This window comes from Lissotriton helveticus, chromosome 8, assembly GCF_964261635.1.
Source record: "Lissotriton helveticus chromosome 8, aLisHel1.1, whole genome shotgun sequence".
NCBI classification, from domain to species: Eukaryota; Metazoa; Chordata; class Amphibia; order Caudata; family Salamandridae; genus Lissotriton; species Lissotriton helveticus.
In genome coordinates, this window is record NC_136069.1 from 688,706,784 (window position 1) to 688,725,036 (window position 18,253).

Sequence of the window (18,253 nt, forward strand, 5' to 3'; positions counted from 1 at the left end):
CTACACAGAGGCAATTTTAGAAGGGCGGAAGTTAAAAAAGCCATTTTTTGCTTCGAAAACCAGGCGTCTCTCCTGGATCTGGTCTGTAGGCACGTATGATAGTTACAGTCCAACTCTACAATCCCAAAACAAATGGGTTGTGGTAACCGACTTTACATGGCAGGGCTGCCAAGTGTCCAGTTTCTTTATTTATGACACTACCATGCTCGCAGTGTGCTTGGTAGCAACATTTCTATTTTGTATGTGTGACACCTTGAGTGATACTTTATCCTGAACTGACTTAAACAGGGTTGATGGTTTAGAGTTATTAATAAATATTGAAACATTTTATTTACATAACTAAGTGCTCTATCAATGCTAATATTTATGTTCATATACAATTATTCTGCCGTCATGGAGTCCGATCCTGTCTCATCATACTCTCTTCTATCATTAGGGTTCTCTGTTCATCATCAAGACTGCTCCTAGTACACTACTCCATCTCCTTCCCTACTCAAGTAATCTCTGTTCGCATATTTTCCAGCAATCACTTTTCCTTTCGCCGTCGATATTCTGTTCCCTGTCCCCACTCAGATGCTCTCTGCTCCATCACTAATCATGTGAGTTCTACATGCTGCATCGTCAAGTAATGTCTGCTCCATCATTTCATATGTCACTGCCCTCCCCGACATCTCCCGGAGGCACACTGTCCACCACACCCCTCAGGTACGCTTTCTCTAACCCATTCCTCATGGTCTCTCCTCCATTCTTCATGATCATCCAGGCCTGATTCAGGCGGGAGACTACCGAATATGTAAAGCAAAAATGGCTAAAAAAAATCAGATATATTTAAAAAAAATCAGATGAGTGCAGCAGCAGTGGTATAACATGCTATAAGAAAAACTGGGGATTATTTCATGCATTGGTCATATGATCACACACTGACACAAATTACAATATTTCTTTGTGCATGCAGTGCGGATAAATAGGTTTCAGGATCGAAAAAATGTTTCTTTTTGTCGTGTTTTATTAAACTCATCTGACTCAATACCTAATTATTCAGAAACGAAACAGAGTCAGACTTGGAACAGTTTCCAAATTAATTTCTTTAAATACCTTAAGTGGACACGTGCAACAGCCCACTTAAACATCATTTGTTTTCACAGAATTATAAGCAGGTTCACATGGAGCGAGTCTTTAACCCCTTCGCTGCTAGGCCTTTTCCCCTCCTGTGCTAAGGCTTTTTTTGGCGTTTTGGAGTAGTGCGCGCTTAGGCCCTTGTAACTTTTTGACCACATAAGGTCTCCGCGCCAAATTTGCGTCCTTTTCTTCCAACATCATGTGGATTCTAAAGGCGCCCAGGGTTTGTGGATTCCCTTGGAGGGGTCCCAGAAATTAACCAAAATATAGTGATTTTTCTGTTTTTTTCAGAAACATGAGAAAAACGGGCTGCAAATGAAAGACTATGGGTTTTTCCCTGAAAATGGTATCACAAAAGGGTTTGTGGGGCTGAAATCTCCATTTTCTCAGCTTTCAGGGAATGACAGTCTTTTGTCAGAGAACCGAAATTTTTCACTCAGTTTTGGCATTTTTTTGGGACATAGCCTATTTTTGCTATTTTTAGAGCTTTCCCCCTCCTTCCAGTTACTGGTAGAAATGAGTTTGAAAGCAATAATGGATCCTGGAAGGCTTTACATTTTCGGATAGTAGACAAAATTCTGAATTCAGAAAGGGGTCATTTGTCTAAATCCATGAAGGTTTCGTTATAAAAACTAACAGTTAGATATTGGAATATTTGAAATTTTGTTGAAAAAAACAGCCTTTTGTCTCAACGTTTTCACCTATAACTTTTTCTAATTTTGTCATCTCTTGGAAAGCAATATACCGTTATATTTGTTAGACCTTCCTGGTTGTGGGTATATATAGGACTTGTAGTTTCACCAAGAACCCGACGAACCCAGATCCAAAAACTGAGCAGCAACTTGCAATGGTATTTTTTCATTTACTGGGTATAGTGCACTTTGTCTTGGAAAATGTATACATGGAATAATCTGTATGAAAGACACCTATGTATTTCTGAATTGGGTACAAATTATAGAGTTCAGAAACAGTATATAATTGCACATTTTCAAAGTTGGGAATACTCATACTAGCATGAGAATTATTGGTCATTTTTCATAAAGATTTTTTTTTTACACAATGTCTTTCATTGAAAGGGAGAAATGCATGAAAGCTCAATTGGTAATAACAGTTGATTTACAAATCTGAATTACCCCAAGTGTCCCGATAAAAACGGTACCTCAGTTGTGTGGGTCGGCCTTGTGCCTGCGACAGGAAACGGCGCAAAATGCAACGTGGTCACACCTAAATTTTGCAGTTACAAATTTACCCTTTTTTGGCAAAGTGCCTACCTGTAGTTTTTGCACCCTAGCTCTGCCGGCACTAGGGAAACCTAGCAAACCTATACATTTTTAAAAAGTAGACACACAGGGGAATTTAGGATGGGGTGACTCGACTGCCTACCACCAGGTTTTGTTACCCAGAATCCCTTTCAAAGCTAAGATTTTGACAAAATAAACACATTTACCTCACATTTCTGTGGTGGAAAGTTCTGGAATCTGCGTGGATCAACAAATTTCCACCCACCCAGCGTTTCCACAGGTCTCCCGATAAAAACGGTACCTCACTTGTGTGGGTCGGCCTTGTGCCTACGACAGGAAATGGCACAAAATGCAACGTGGTCGCACCTCAATTTCCCAGTGAAATTTTACATTCTTTGGACAAAGAGACTACCTTTTGTTTTTGAGCCGTAGCTCAGCCAGCACCTAGGGAAATTTAGCAAACCTATACATTTTTAAAAACTAGACACCCAGGGAAATTCAGGATGGGGTGACTCGTCTGCCTACCCCCAGGTTTTGTTACCCAATATCCCTTGCAAATCTAAAAATTTGACCAAAAAAACACATTTTCCTCACATTTCTGTGGTGGAAAGTTCTGGAATCTGCGTGGATCAACAAATTTCCATGCACCCTGTGTGCTCCCAGGTCTCACGAAAAAAATGGTACCTCACTTGCGTGGGTAGGCATAGTGGCCGCGACATGAAACAGAGCAAAACGCAGCATGGTCGCACCTCAATTTCCCAGTGAAATTTAGCATGTTTTGGAAAAAAAGACTACCTTTTGTTTTTGCGCCGTAGCTCTGCCAGCACCTATGGAAACCTAGCAAAACCTATACATTTTTGAAAACTAAACACCCAGGGCAATTCAGAATGGGGTGACTCGTCTGCCTACCCCCAGGTTTTGTTACCCAGAATCCCTTGCAAACATAAAAATTTGACCAAATAAACACATTTTCCTCACATTTCTGTGGTGGAAAGTTCTGGAATCTGCGTGGATCAACAAATTTCCAAGCACCCAGCGTGCCCCCAGGTCTCCCAAAAAATATGGTACCTCACTTGCGTGGGTAGGCATAGTGACTGCGACATGAAACAGCGCAAAACGCAGCATGGTCGCACCTCAATTTCCCAGTGAAATTTAGCACGTTTCGGACAAAAAGACTACCTTTTGTTTTTGCACCATAGCTCTGCCAGCACCTAGGGAAACCTAGCAAACCTATACATTCTTAAAAACTAGACACCCAGGGCAATTCAGGATGGGGTGACTCGTCTGCCTACCCCCAGGTTTTGTTACCCAGAATCCCTTGCAAACCTAAATATTTGACCAAAAAAACACATTTTCCTCACATTTCTGTGGTGGGAAGTTCTGGAATCTGCGTGGATCAACAAATTTCCATGCACCCAGCGTGCCCCCAGGTCTCCCGAAAAAAATGGTACCTCACTTGCGTGGGTAGGCATAGTGGCCGCGACATGAAACAGCGCAAAACGCAGCATGGTCGCACCTCAATTTCCCAGTGAAATTTAGCATGTTTTGGACAAAAAGACTACCTTTTGTTTTTGCGCCGTAGCTCTGCCAGCACCTATGGAAACCTAGCAGACCTATATATTTTTGAAAACTAGACACCCAGGGCAATTCAGAATGGGGTGACTCGTCTGCCTACCCCCAGGTTTTGTTACCCAGAATCCCTTGCAAACATAAAAATTTGACCAAATAAACACATTTTCCTCACATTTCTGTGGTGGAAAGTTCTGGAATCTGCGTGGATCAACAAATTTCCACCCACCCGGCGTGCCCCTAGGTCTCCCGAAAAAAATGGTACCTCACTTGCGTGGGTAGGCATAGTGGCTGCGACATGAAACAGCGCAAAACGCAGCATGGTCGCACCTCAATTTCCCAGTGAAATTTAGCACGTTTCGGACAAAAAGACTACCTTTTGTATTTGCGCCATAGCTCTGCCAGCACCTAGGGAAATTTAGCAAACCTATACATTTTTGAAAACTAGACACCCAGGGCAATTCAGAATGGGGTGACTCGTCTGCCTACCCCCAGGTTTTGTTACCCAGAATCCCTTGCAAACAATACAATTTGACCAAATAAACACATTTTCCTCACATTTCTGTGGTTGAAAGTTCTGGAATCTGCGTGGATCAACACATTTCTACCCACCCAGCGTGCCCCCAGGTCTCCTGAAAAAAATGGTACCTCACTTGCGTGGGTAGGCATAGTGGCCGCGACATGAAACAGCGCAAAACGCAGCATGGTTGCACCTCAATTTCCCAGTGAAATTTAGCACGTTTCGGACAAAAAAACTACCTTTTGTTTTTGCGCCGTAGCTCTGCCAGCACCTAGGGAAATCTAGCAAACCTATACATTTTTGAAAACTAGACACCCAGGGCAATACAGGATGGAGTGACTCGTCTGCCTACCCCCAGGTTTTGTTACCCAGAATCCCTTGCAAACATAAAAATTTGACCAAAAAACACATTTTCCTCACATTTCTGTGGTGGAAAGTTCTGGAATCTGCGTGGATCAACAAATTTCCACCCACCCAGCGTGCCCCTAGTTCTCCCCAAAAAAATGGTACCTCACTTGCGTGGGTAGGCATAGTGGCTGCGACATGAAACAGCGCAAAACGCAGCATGGTCGCACCTCAATTTCCCAGTGAAATTTAGCACGTTTCGGACAAAAAGACTACCTTTTGTTTTTGCGCCGTAGCTCTGCCAGCACCTATGGAAACCTAGCAGACCTATACATTTTTGAAAACTAGACACCCAGGGCAATTCAGAATGGGGTGACTCGTCTGCCTACCCCCAGGTTTTGTTACCCAGAATCCCTTGCAAACATAAAAATTTGACCAAATAAACACATTTTCCTCACATTTCTGTGGTGGAAAGTTCTGGAATCTTCGTGGATCAACAAATTTCCACCCACCCGGCGTGCCCCTAGGTCTCCTGAAAAAAATGGTACCTCACTTGCGTGGGTAGGCATAGTGGCTGCGACATGAAACAGCGCAAAACGCAGCATGGTCGCACCTCAATTTCCCAGTGAAATTTAGCACGTTTCGGACAAAAAGACTACCTTTTGTTTTTGCGTTATAGCTCTGCCAGCACCTAGGGAAATTTAGCAAACCTATACATTTTTGAAAACTAGACACCCAGGGCAATTCAGAATGGGGTGACTCGTCTGCCTACCCCCAGGTTTTGTTACCCAGAATCCCTTGCAAACAATAAAATTTGACCAAATAAACACATTTTCCTCACATTTCTGTGGTGGAAAGTTCTGGAATCTGCGTGGATCAACACATTTCTACCCAACCAGCGTGCCCCCAGGTCTCCCGAAAAAAATGGTACCTCACTTGCGTGGGTAGGCATAGTGGCTGCGACATGAAACAGCGCAAAACGCAGCATGGTCGCACCTCAATTTCCCAGTGAAATTTAGCACGTTTCGGACAAAAAGACTACCTTTTGTTTTTGCGCCATAGCTCTGCCAGCACCTAGGGAAATCTAGCAAACCTATACATTTTTGAAAACTAGACACCCAGGGCAATTCAGGACAGGGTGACTCAACTGCCTACCCCCAGGTTTTGTTACCCAGAATCCCTTGCAAACATAAAACTTTGACCAAAAAAACAAATTTTCCTCACATTTCTGTGGTGGAAAGTTCTGGAATCTGCGTGGATCAACAAATTTCCACCCACCCAGCGTGCCCCCAGGTCTCCGGAAAAAAATGGTACCTCACTTGCGTGGGTAGGCATAGTGGCTGCGACATGAAACAGCGCAAAACGCAGCATGGTCGCACCTCAATTTCCCAGTGAAATTTAGCACGTTTCGGACAAAAAAACTACCTTTTGTTTTTGCGCCGTAGCTCTTCCAGCACCTAGGGAAATCTAGCAACCCTATACATTTTTGAAAACTAGACACCCAGGGCAATTCAGGATGGGGTGACTCGTCTGCCTACCCCCAGGTTTTGTTACCCAGAATCCCTTGCAAACATAAAAATTTGACCAAAAAAACACATTTTCCTCACATTTCTGTGGTGGAAAGTTCTGGAATCTGCGTGGATCAACAAATTTCCACCCACCCAGCGTGCCCCTAGTTCTCCCGAAAAAAATGGTACCTCACTTGCGTGGGTAGGCATAGTGGCTGCGACATGAAACAGCGCAATACGCAGCATGGTCGCACCTCAATTTCCCAGTGAAATTTAGCACGTTTCGGACAAAAAGACTACCTTTTGTTTTTGCGCCGTAGCTCTGCCAGCACCTAGGGAAATCTAGCAACCCTATACATTTTTGAAAACTAGACACACAGGGCAATTCAGGATGGGGTGACTCGTCTGCCTACCCCCAGGTTTTGTTACCCAGAATCCCTTGCAAACATAAAAATTTGACCAAAAAAACAAATTTTCCTCACATTTCTGTGGTGGAAAGTTCTGGAATCTGCGTGGATCAACAAATTTCCATGCACCCAGCGTGCCCCCAGGTCTCCCGAAAAAAATGGTACCTCACTTGCGTGGGTAGGCATAGTGGCCGCGACATGAAACAGCGCAAAACGCAGCATGGTCGCACCTCAATTTCCTAGTGAAATTTAGCATGTTTTGGACAAAAAGACTACCTTTTGTTTTTGCGCCGTAGCTCTGCCAGCACCTATGGAAACCTAGCAAACCTATACATTTTTGAAAACTAGACACCCAGGGCAATTCAGAATGGGGTGACTCGTCTGCCTACCCCCAGGTTTTGTTACCCAGAATCCCTTGCAAACATAAAAATTTGACCAAATAAACACATTTTCCTCACATTTCTGTGGTGGAAAGTTCTGGAATCTGCGTGGATCAACAAATTTCCACCCACTCGGCGTGCCCCCAGGTCTCCCGAAAAAAATGGTACCTCACTTGCGTGGGTAGGCATAGTGGCTGCGACATGAAACAGCACAAAACGCAGCATGGTCGCACCTCAATTTCCCAGTGAAATTTAGCACGTTTCGGACAAAAAGACTACCTTTTGTTTTTGCGCCATAGCTCTGCCAGCACCTAGGGAAATTTAGCAAACCTATTCATTTTTGAAAACTAGACACCCAGGGCAATTCAGAATGGGGTGACTCGTGTGCCTACCCCCAGGTTTTGTTACCCAGAATCCCTTGCAAACAATAAAATTTGACCAAATAAACACATTTTCCTCACATTTCTGTGGTGGAAAGTTCTGGAATCTGCGTGGATCAACACATTTCTACCCACCCAGCGTGCCCCCAGGTCTCCCGAAAAAAATGGTACCTCACTTGAGTGGGTAGGCATAGTGGCTGCGACATGAAACAGCGCAAAACGCAGCATGGTCGCACCTCAATTTCCCAGTGAAATTTAGCATGTTTTGGAAAAAAGACTACCTTTTGTTTTTGCGCCGTAGCTCTGCCAGCACCTATGGAAACCTAGCAAACCTATACATTTTTGAAAACTAAACACCCAGGGCAATTCAGAATGGGGTGACTCGTCTGCCTACCCCCAGGTTTTGTTACCCAGAATCCCTTGCAAACATAAGAATTTGACCAAATAAACACATTTTCCTCACATTTCTGTGGTGGAAAGTTCTCGAATCTGCGTGGATCAACAAATTTCCATGCACCCAGCGTGCCCCCAGGTCTCCCAAAAAAAATTGTACCTCACTTGCGTGGGTAGGCATAGTGGCTGCGAAATGAAACAGCGCAAAACGCAGCATGGTCGCACCTCAATTTCCCAGTGAAATTTAGTACGTTTCGGACAAAAAGACTACCTTTTGTTTTTGCACCATAGCTCTGCCAGCACCTAGGGAAACCTAGCAAACCTATACATTTTTGAAAACTAGACACCCAGGGCAATTCAGGATGGGGTGACTCGTCTGCCTACCCCCAGGTTTTGTTACCCAGAATCCCTTGCAAACATAAAACTTTGACCAAAAAAACACATTTTCCTCACATTTCTGTGGTGGAAAGTTCTGGAATCTGCGTGGATCAACACATTTCCACCCACCCAGCGTGCCCCCAGGTCTCCGGAAAAAAATGGTACCTCACTTGCGTGGGTAGGCATAGTGGCTGCGACATGAAACAGCGCAAAACGCAGCATGGTCGCACCTCAATTTCCCAGTGAAATTTAGCACGTTTTGGACAAAAAAACTACCTTTTGTTTTTGCGCCGTAGCTCTGCCAGCACCTAGGGAAATCTAGCAACCCTATACATTTTTGAAAACTAGAAACCCAGGGCAATTCAGGATGGGGTGACTCGTCTGCCTACCCCCAGGTTTTGTTACCCAGAATCCCTTGCAAACATAAAAATTTGACCAAAAAAACACATTTTCCTCACATTTCTGTGGTGGAAAGTTCTGGAATCTGCTGGGATCAACAAATTTCCACTCACCCAGCGTGCCCCTAGTTCTCCCGAAAAAAATGGTACCTCACTTGCGTGGGTAGGCATAGTGGCTGCGACATGAAACAGCGCAAAACGCAGCATGGTCGCACCTCAATTTCCTAGTGAAATTTAGCATGTTTTGGACAAAAAGACTACCTTTTGTTTTTGCGCCGTAGCTCTGCCAGCACCTATGGAAACCTAGCAAACCTATACATTTTTGAAAACTAGACACCCAGGGCAATTCAGAATGGGGTGACTCGTCTGCCTACCCCCAGGTTTTGTTACCCAGAATCCCTTGCAAACATAAAAATTTGACCAAAAAAACACATTTTCCTCACATTTCTGTGGTGGAAAGTTCTGGAATCTGCGTGGATCAACTAATTTCCACCCACCCAGCGTGCCCCTAGTTCTCCCGAAAAAAATGGTACCTCACTTGCGTGGGTAGGCATAGTGGCTGCGACATGAAACAGCGCAAAACGCAGCATGGTCGCACCTCAATTTCCCAGTGAAATTTAGCACGTTTTGGACAAAAAGACTATCTTTTGTTTTTGCGCCGTAGCTCTGCCAGCACCTAGGGAAATCTAGCAACCCTATACATTTTTGAAAACTAGACACACAGGGCAATTCAGGATGGGGTGACTCGTCTGCCTACCCCCAGGTTTTGTTACCCAGAATCCCTTGCAAACATAAAAATTCGACCAAAAAAACACATTTTCCTCACATTTCTGTTGTGGAAAGTTCTGGAATCTGCGTGGATCAACAAATTTCCATGCACCCAGCGTGCCCCCAGGTCTCCCGAAAAAAATGGTACCTCACTTGCGTGGGTAGGCATAGTGGCCGCGACATGAAACAGCGCAAAACGCAGCATGGTCGCACCTCAATTTCCTAGTGAAATTTAGCATGTTTTGGACAAAAAGACTACCTTTTGTTTTTGCGCCGTAGCTCTGCCAGCACCTATGGAAACCTAGCAAACCTATACATTTTTGAAAACTAGACACCCAGGGCAATTCAGAATGGGGTGACTCGTCTGCCTACCCCCAGGTTTTGTTACCCAGAATCCCTTGCAAACATAAAAATTTGACCAAATAAACACATTTTCCTCACATTTCTGTGGTGGAAAGTTCTGGAATCTGCGTGGATCAACAAATTTCCACCCACCCGGCGTGCCCCCAGGTCTCCCGAAAAAAAGTGGTACCTCACTTGCGTGGGTAGGCATAGTGGCTGCGACATGAAACAGCGCAAAATGCAGCATGGTCGCACCTCAATTTCCCAGTGAAATTTAGCACGTTTTGGACAAAAAGACTACCTTTTGTTTTTGCGCCATAGCTCTGCCAGCACCTAGGGAAATTTAGCAAACCTATATATTTTTGAAAACTAGACACCCAGGGCAATTCAGAATGGGGTGACTCGTGTGACTACCCCCAGGTTTTGTTACCCAGAATCCCTTGCAAACAATAAAATTTGACCAAATAAACACATTTTCCTCACATTTCTGTGGTGGAAAGTTCTGGAATCTGCGTGGATCAACACATTTCTACCCACCCAGCGTGCCCCCAGGTCTCCCGAAAAAAATGGTACCTCACTTGCGTGGGTAGGCATAGTGGCTGCGACATGAAACAGCGCAAAACGCAGCATGGTCGCACCTCAATTTCCCAGTGAAATTTAGCACGTTTCGGACAAAAAGACTACCTTTTGTTTTTGCGCCATAGCTCTGCCAGCACCTAGGGAAATCTAGCAAACCTATACATTTTTGAAAACTAGACACCCAGGGCAATTCAGGACAGGGTGACTCGTCTGCCTACCCCCAGGTTTTGTTACCCAGAATCCCTTGCAAACATAAAACTTTGACCAAAAAAACACATTTTCCTCACACTTCTGTGGTGGAAAGTTCTGGAATCTGCGTGGATCAACAAATTTCCACCCACCCAGCGTGCCCCCAGGTCTCCGGAAAAAAATGGTACCTCACTTGCGTGGGTAGGCATAGTGGCTGCGACATGAAACAGCGCAAAACGCAGCATGGTCGCACCTCAATTTCCCAGTGAAATTTAGCACGTTTCGGACAAAAAAACTACCTTTTGTTTTTGCGCCGTAGCTCTGCCAGCACCTAGGGAAATCTAGCAACCCTATACATTTTTGAAAACTAGACACCCAGGGCAATTCAGGATGGGGTGACTCGTCTGCCTATCCCCAGGTTTTGTTACCCAGAATCCCTTGCAAACATAAAAATGTGACCAAAAAAACACATTTTCCTCACATTTCTGTGGTGGAAAGTTCTGGAATCTGCGTGGATCAACAAATTTCCACCCACCCAGCGTGCCCCCAGTTCTCCCGAAAAAAATGGTACCTCACTTGCATGGGTAGGCATAGTGGCTGCGACATGAAACAGCGCAAAACGCAGCATGGTCGCACCTCAATTTCCCAGTGAAATTTAGCACGTTTCGGACAAAAAGACTACCTTTTGTTTTTGCGCCGTAGCTCTGCCAGCACCTAGGGAAATCTAGCAACCCTATACATTTTTGAAAACTAGACACACAGGGCAATTCAGGATGGGGTGACTCGTCTGCCTACCCCCAGGTTTTGTTACCCAGAATCCCTTGCAAATATAAAAATTTGACCAAAAAAACACATTTTCCTCACATTTCTGTGGTGGAAAGTTCTGGAATCTGCGTGGATCAACAAATTTCCACCCACCTAGCGTGCCCCCAGGTCTCCCGAAAAAAATGGTACCTCACTTGCGTGGGTAGGCATAGTGGCTGCGACATGAAACAGCGCAAAACGCAGCATGGTCACACCTCTATTTCCCAGTGAAATTTAGCACGTTTTGGACAAAAAGACTACCTTTTGTTTTTGCGCCGTAGCTCTGCCAGCACCTAGGGAAATCTAGCAACCCTATACATTTTTGAAAACTAGACACCCAGGGTAATTCAGGATGGGGTGACTCGTCTGCCTACCCCCAGGTTTTGTTACCCAGAATCCCTTGCAAACATAAAAATGTGACCAAACAAACAAATTTTCCTCACATTTCTGTGGTGGAAAGTTCTGGAATCTGCGTGGATCAACAAATTTCCACCCACCCAGCGTGCCCCCAGGTCTCCCGAAAAAAATGATACCTCACTTGCATGGGTAGGCATAGTGGCTGCGACATGAAACAGCGCAAAACGCAGCATGGTCGCACCTCAATTTCCCAGTGAAATTTAGCACGTTTCAGACAAAAAGACTACCTTTTGTTTTTGCGCCGTAGCTCTGCCAGCACCTAGGGAAATCTAGCAACCCTATACATTTTTGATAACTAGACACCCAGGGCAATTCAGGATGGGGTGACTCGTCTGCCTACCCCCAGGTTTTGTTACCCAGAGTCCCTTGCAAACATAAAACTTTGACCAAAAAAACACATTTTCCTCACATTTCTGTGGTGGAAAGTTCTGGAATCTGCGTGGATCAACAAATTTCCACCCACCCAGCGTGCCCCCAGGTCTCCCGAAAAAAATGGTACCTCACTCGCGTGGGTAGGCATAGTGGCTGCGACATGAAACAGCGCAAAACGCAGCATGGTCGCACCTCAATTTCCCAGTGAAATTTAGCACGTTTCGGACAAAAAGACTACCTTTTGTTTTTGCGCCGTAGCTCTGCCAGCACCTAGGGAAATCTAGCAACCCTATACATTTTTGAAAACTAGACACCCAGGGCAATTCAGGATGGGGTGACTCGTCTGCATACCCCCAGGTTTTGTTACCCAGAATCCCTTGCAAACCTAAAAATGTGACCAAAAAAACACATTCATTTTCCTCACATTTCTGTGGTGGAAAGTTTTGGAATCTGCACGGATCAACAAATTTCCACCCACCCAGCGTGCCCCCAGGTCTCCCGAAAAAAATGGTACCTCACTTGCGTGGATAGACATAGTGGCTGCAACAGGAAACGGTTCAAATCGTACGGTGGTGAATTTACATTACCTTATTGCAAAACTACCTTGATTTTGGGGGGGGTATGGCATGCATGGGTCCCCCAATGTTTTCCTACCCAGAACTCCTTGCAAACCTTAAAATTAGGTAAAAATAGCACTTTTCCAAACTTTTTGGCGTGGGATCGCCGTGCCGGCAAAAATGTCCTACCACCCTGCGTTCCCCTTGTTCTCCCGAGTACAAGGATACCTCACTTGTGTGGGTGCCCCAAAGCAGAACACGCCAACAATGAATTTTGAAAAAAGTAGTTTTTAGTCATATTTAAGTTTTACAAATTAAGCACCCCAGCCTGAGTCACATGCCTTTGGCCCACCCACACAAGTGAGGTATCATTTTACTCGGGAGAACAAGGGAAACGCTGGGTGGTAGGACATTTGTTCCGGCAGCGAGATCCCACCCAAAAAAGTATGGAAAAGTGGGTTTTTTGACCAAAATTTCAGGTTTGCAGGGGTTTCTGGGTAGGAAAACATTGGGGGACCCACGCATGCCATACCTCCCTGGACTCCCCCGGGTGTCTAGTTCTCAGAACTGTTTGGGTTTGGTAGTTTCCAAAGATGCCTGCCAAGCCCCGGGCCAAAAGCTCAGGTGACCCCCTCAAAAAATAAGATTATTTGGCTAACGGTAATGTTTTGGTCTCCACAGTATGAATTGGGCCTTTTCCTAAAGCAGCCGCTATGCCTACCCACGCAAGTGAGGTACCATTTTTATCGGGAGACCTTGGGGAACGCTGGGTGGGAGGTAATTTGTGTGAGCCCAGTGATGCCACGCTTTCCCACACTAAAACGTGTGAAAAATTGATTTTTTCCAAGCAAAAAATGAGGTTTGCAAGGGATTCTGGGTAAAGGAACGTTGGAGGATCCACGCAAGCCATACCTCCTTGGAAGCCCCCGGGTGTCTACTTATCAGAAATGTGTAGGATTGGTAGGTTTCCCTAGATGGCTGTCTCGCACGGGGCCAAAAACCCAGGTAACCCCTCTTGCAAAAGCTGGTGGACTTAACATTTTCACCACTTTGATTTTGGGGGGGGGGACCTGAGTTTTTGGCCCGGGGCAGGGTGGTATTCTTTGGAAAGTAGCAAACCCAAACAGTTCTGAAAACTAGACACCCGGGAGAGTCCAGGGAGGTATGGCATGTGTGGGTCCCCCAATGTTTTCCTACCCAGAATTCCTTGCAAACCTTAAAAATAGGTAAAAATAGCACTTTTCCAAACTTTTTGGCGTGGGATCGCCGTGCCGGCAAAAAAGTCCTACCACCCTGCGTTCCCCTTGTTCTCCCGAGTACAAGGATACCTCACTTGTGTGGGTGCCCCAAAGCAGAACACGCCAACAATGAATTTTGAAAAAAGTAGTTTTTAGTCATATTTAAGTTTTACAAATTAAGCACCCCAGCCTGAGTCACATGCCTTTGGCCCACCCACACAAGTGAGGTATCATTTTACTCGGGAGAACAAGGGAAACGCTGGGTGGTAGGACATTTGTTCCGGCAGCGAGATCCCACCCAAAAAAGTATGGAAAAGTGGGTTTTTTGACCAAAATTTCAGGTTTGCAGGGGTTTCTGGGTAGGAAAACATTGGGGGACCCACGCATGCCATACCTCCCTGGACTCCCCCGGGTGTCTAGTTCTCAGAACTGTTTGGGTTTGGTAGTTTCCAAAGATGCCTGCCAAGCCCCGGGCCAAAAGCTCAGGTGACCCCCTCAAAAAATAAGATTATTTGGCTAACGGTAATGTTTTGGTCTCCACAGTATGAATTGGGCCTTTTCCTAAAGCAGCCGCTATGCCTACCCACGCAAGTGAGGTACCATTTTTATCGGGAGACCTTGGGGAACGCTGGGTGGGAGGTAATTTGTGTGAGCCCAGTGATGCCACGCTTTCCCACACTAAAACGTGTGAAAAAATTGATTTTTTCCAAGCAAAAAATGAGGTTTGCAAGGGATTCTGGGTAAAGGAACGTTGGAGGATCCACGCAAGCCATACCTCCTTGGAAGCCCCCGGGTGTCTACTTATCAGAAATGTGTAGGATTGGTAGGTTTCCCTAGATGGCTGTCTCGCACGGGGCCAAAAACCCAGGTAACCCCTCTTGCAATAGCTGGTGGACTTAACATTTTCACCACTTTGATTTTGGGGGGGGGGACCTGAGTTTTTGGCCCGGGGCAGGGTGGTATTCTTTGGAAAGTAGCAAACCCAAACAGTTCTGAAAACTAGACACCCGGGAGAGTCCAGGGAGGTATGGCATGTGTGGGTCCCCCAATGTTTTCCTACCCAGAATTCCTTGCAAACCTTAAAAATAGGTAAAAATAGCACTTTTCCAAACTTTTTGGCGTGGGATCGCCGTGCCGGCAAAAAAGTCCTACCACCCTGCGTTCCCCTTGTTCTCCCGAGTAAAAGGATACCACACCTTAACAGAGTTACTCAAAAGTCAAACATTCAAGCACGGCTATCTATTCCTCAAAGACACACACATACAGGTTGGATTTGGCACGAGGGCGAGTGATGGTTCAGTACATAAAATTTTATTAACAAGATATTTCAAAAAAATGAAATGCTCTGTCAATAAATAAATGCATAAAAACTGAACCAGTGACTCGCAACTCGTGAGCTGTAAAGCCACGACAAGGCACCAACCGTTTTACAGGCCATTCACGCACCTTTCATACCTGATACAAACCAGACCATTGACACCATCCGAATGGAAAAGCAACACATAACAACAATCACAATAAGGGGCAAGGTACACCCTACTGCAGAAAGAGAAAAAAACAATTATTACTGCACACCCATCTAATCCGCAAGCACACACACATACTGGTTGGATTTGGCATGAGGGTGAATGATGATTCAGTACATACAATTGTATACGCAAGTAATTTCACAAAAATGAAATACATTGTGTATAATTGAAAGTTTGATAAACTGAACCACTGACTCACAGCTCGTGAGCTGTAAAGCCACGTCAAGGCACCAACCTCTTTACAGTCCATTCATACACCTTTCGTATGCGTGACACATACAAAACATTCACACCGCCAGCCGCGGACCCATCACATTCCAACACTCACACCAGCAAACAGCGCAATTCAAGGGCCCATCACTTTCACACGCCCACATTTCGGACACTGCAACTACACAAAATGAAGGACTGTGTGGAGTGTCACTCAACTAGCAGTGTGTGTAGTGACCAACAGAAAGTAACTACTCACACACCGCCTGCCGAGCGCCAGTCCACCCACACCACCATCCAAGCACCAGACCATGCACATCGCCAGCCAAACACCACTCAGCGCACACCGACAGCCAAGTACCACTCCACACACACCACCAGCCAAGCATCACTCCACGCACACCACCAACCAAGCGCCACTCCACACACACCGCCAGCCAAGCACCACTCCGTGCACAGACAGCCAAGTACCACTCCATGCACACCACCAGCCAAGCGCCCCTCCACACACACCACCAGCCAAGCGCCACTCCACAAACACAACACCAGCCAAGCACCACTCCGTGCACAGACAGCCAAGTACCACTCCACGCACACCGTCCAGCCAAGCGCCACTCCACACACACCGCCAGCCAAGCACCACTTCACACACACCGCCAGCCAAGCACCACTCCGTGCACAGACAGCCAAGTACCACTCCATGCACACCACCAGCCAAGCGCCCCTCCACACACACCACCAGTCAAGCACCACTCCACGAACACCACCAGCCAAAGACAAATCCAAACACAACACCAGGCAAGCGCAAGAGCTCGCACACCGCCAACCAAACACCAGACCACGCACACCGCCAGTCAAGCATCAGTCCGCAGACACCACCAGACAAGCACCAGTCCACAGACACCGGCAGTCAAGCGCCAAACCATGCACACAGTCATACAATGGACACTACACGCAAACCAACATCATACTTTAGTTTTTTTTTTAAAACAAAAGAGAAACAAAAACAAATTGCAAATTGATACAAATCTACTAACTCGACAACTAAATCTAAAAAGACTACACAAATACAAACTTTGAAACTGAACAATAACTATTACAGAATAAAGACCAACCAGTTCACTTTACCACTCATTGATACTCCCAAAAATTCTTTTGCGTGTGGTACAATCTAAAACAAGCAGGTACACACAGCCCGGGATTTGAAGGGCAGTCGGGGCAGTACATGCGAACCTCCTTCCGCAAACCTCTTCGCCAACAGACTCTACATCTCCGACTGGGAAAGTCTTTTGAGGTTGTAGGAGGAATTGTATCAGGAAAGTGGCGATCTTTCAATCTGGCAACATCCTCCACCACTCCAACTCTAGGAACACTTGCCTGTTCCACTAAAACAAGGCTGCCTATTACAGACTCCTGAAACTTTACAAAAGTCAACTTTGACTGGGGACAAGATTTCTGGAACACAATAAAAGCATTAAAGGTTGCCAAGTGGAAAAGATGGATAGCCAACTTCTTGTACCAAATGTAAGCCTTACGAAGAGCAGCATACGGTTCCAACCTCTGATCAACTCTGTCAACACCACCCATGTACTTATTGTAGTCCAGTATGCACACAGGTTTTGCACTTCTGCAACCTGACCCCAAACATTCCGCGGTTCAGTGCTTTCATCATGTATTGTAGTCAACATGTAGACATCTCTCCTGTCTGTAAACTTCGCAGCTAGAAGCTCCTCACAACGCAAAGCACTGCACTGTCCCCGAGCAAGCTTTCGACAAACAAGTTCTTTTGGGAAACCTTTACGGTTTGAGCGGATTGTGCCACAAGCAACAGTGTCCACTTTGGCCAATTCCCTGAACAACCGCACACCAGTGTAGAAGTTATCGACATACAAATGATGGCCTTTGTTAAAAAATCCACGACCAAGTTCCCACACAATTTTCTCAGTCACTCCAAAAGTCGACGGACAACCAGGGGGGTTAATCCTGGATTCCTTACCAGTGTACACCCTGAAATTAGAGACATATCCAGTCTCACTGTCACACAGCATATACAGTTTGATTCCATAGCGTGCCCTCTTACTAGGAATGTATTGCCGAAATACCAAGCGGCCCTTGAACAACAGCAAAGACTCATCCACTGCAATTTCTTTCCCAGGATAAAAGATCTCAGAAAATCGATCAACCAAATGATCAATGACAGGCCGAATCTTGAAAAGACGGTCACAATCAGGGTGATCTCGTGGCAAAGCAAGACTATTGTCAACAAAATGCATCATCCGCAGCAGAAGCAAATACCTATCACGACTCATGACTGCCGGAAATATAGCTGTTGCCATCAAGGGACTAGTAGACCAATATGAAGCCATTGATGGTTCCTAAGCAAGCCCATCAAAAGAGTTAAACCCAAAAACTTTTTCATCTCCTCCAAATTTGTGGGAGTTCACCGGGTAGCTCTAGCGTGGGGCTTAAGGCTGGCACTGTTCACCCTCAAAAAATTTTCAGCATACAAATTAGTCTGCTCTACAATCTCTGCCAAAAACACATCATCCATAAACAACTTGAAAAAATCAATAGGCAAAAAGATTTCAGTGTTCACCCTACACCCTGGAA